Here is a 2,245-nt window from a genome sequence, read left to right on the forward strand (position 1 = left end):
TCTCGTTGTCACTGTTTACTTTTTTTTTGCGGATATATTTCACGTATTAAATGCACAACGCTGAGTTATACGTTTGGCTTTATTGTTAACATATTTGTAAATGGAATATATTTGTAATGTTCCATGTTCACAAACCCTTGTTTAGTGGCTCTTGTTTTGAAATGACTAATAGGCTTATTCCACGCAGGAACTGGGTATGCATTCACTGAATATTAAATTACACACTTTATGTACTAGCCAGGGACCGTCCCTCATGCTAAAACAGTATTGTAACTTTGAACTAATTTTTTTTTCTTTCACGATGAGGATGACCCGAGGTAGACCTGTTTTGTGGTACTAACATGTCCTCTGCGTAGACTAGTCTCGTTTTCAACTAGTTTAGTGATAGCATTGTCTCCCAAGGTGTAAGACGCAACCTCCTATTTATGGGATTAATTGCCTAGATAAAAGTTAATTAAGGTTCCTAGAAAAACTAATTCACAATTTTGGTGTCAATTTAGCTCGTGCAGGTTTTGCACATTTTTTCAGATCTTCAAGAAGTGTAGGTTGGCTGTTCCCATTCCAGAGAGCAGATGACTGCAGCCTTTCAGAGAGGAGGAGAACCTAATGCTTTAGGAGCTCCCTCCCGGAAGCTTCAGCATGAAACTGCACTGTAGGAGCGGGTATCTTCCAGACAGTGACTACATGATCGATGCTCTTCTCAAGAAGTGGAAACCAGGGTCACCTCTCCTAATGGCAATCTTCTGAGAGGCAAAAGTCAAAGACCCAACTGCTACCGGCTTTACCTGGTGAATCCCTCTCTTGGCTGAAGCATAACATTTTCTAGAGACGACGAAGGTCTCTAAAGAGTTTGGGAGTCTAGACTAAATATCTGAGAATCCCTCTACGGCTTTGCGGGCTCAGGCTGGCCTGACGGCGAAGCTATTGTTCACTGCCTTCCTGGAAGACTTCCTTCTGGTGGACGTAAGCCATATTGTCCTCGTCTGTCTTGATTAGTCCAATTGAATTTTTTCAGTGCTGCATGCACCAATAGAGAATCTTAGTTATGACTCGTGAGCATACCTCAGTTGTCTACAGGAAACAAATCTCTGGGGTGCTTGTGTGTTTAAGTTTTGTGCCTCTACTAGTCCTCTTCTATCATGATTGCCATTGAGGGGAAGAAGGGAAGGATATTTCAGTTCATGAATCTATAAGTCATATTAAAACAGAGCGCTAAAGCTATAAATCATAGTTGGGCGCATTTGTTCTTTTCTTCACAAACTGTGGTTACGCGGATACACTTTTAATGGAAATTGGCTACGCATTCCTTTTATCTTAAGACTGACTCTTTAAAGTATATACTCATGATGACTTAATCCAAATGATTCCTGCATGAATATTACGTCCACTGCTTCTTTAGAGACCGTGAATTGGAATGCACTAGGCAGGAACGGGTGTTCATTTGGCGTCTTTACCGACTCCCTTGGATGTTAGCATATCGAATGGTGGATTTCCAATATATTTTAACGATCATACCGGCACTTAAATGGACAGATTTGTTATATTTCCTTTTATTTTGAGCTAGTGACTCGTTTGCCCGGATTAGCATGGTAGTCACCGGCTAAAAACTGTGGAGCTCTTTCTCATATCCATCATCCATGCGCTGTGGAAGATGAAGCAGACCTTGAGGGTGAACCAGCTCCAGCCTCACGCATGTATGTTGGGTCCACTCTTTGATCAGGTTTTCCTTCCTTGATACTCTTCTCTACTTCGGAATTCTGCACTTAAGAATTCTGAGGATTGCCTGTTGATGTGACTGAATTAATTCTTCCAGAAGTAACTTAGCCTGTGATACGGAGTGAAGCGGAAGGATGTACTTTTTGCTGGTCAAGCGAAGTTGCCCATGTTCTTTCACCTTTTGACATTGGCTGCCTTTCTAGATTATAGCTTAATGTGTGTGTGTACCTGGAGTAATTGAGGTTTCCAATTGCCCTTCCCTGACGGTAACTGAGGCAGTTTTTATAGCTGGTGGATGGAGCCCTAAGTGTCGGGCTCGGATAATGATCATATCTAAATTCCTCGAGTATGGTTCCGTTCAAGATTCAAAGATCATAATTTTTTTACTGATGGGTCGTATAGCGAGTGCGAGGTTGGCCTTACCTGGGGTCTACCTGGAGGTCGCTCCAAGGAACCAACGCCCCCCGCGGCCCAGTCCTTGCGGTAATCTCTGAAATTCTACCAAGAGAGTCCTCTACATTCGCTGTAG

Source organism: Cherax quadricarinatus, chromosome 14, assembly GCF_038502225.1.
Source record: "Cherax quadricarinatus isolate ZL_2023a chromosome 14, ASM3850222v1, whole genome shotgun sequence".
NCBI classification, from domain to species: Eukaryota; Metazoa; Arthropoda; class Malacostraca; order Decapoda; family Parastacidae; genus Cherax; species Cherax quadricarinatus.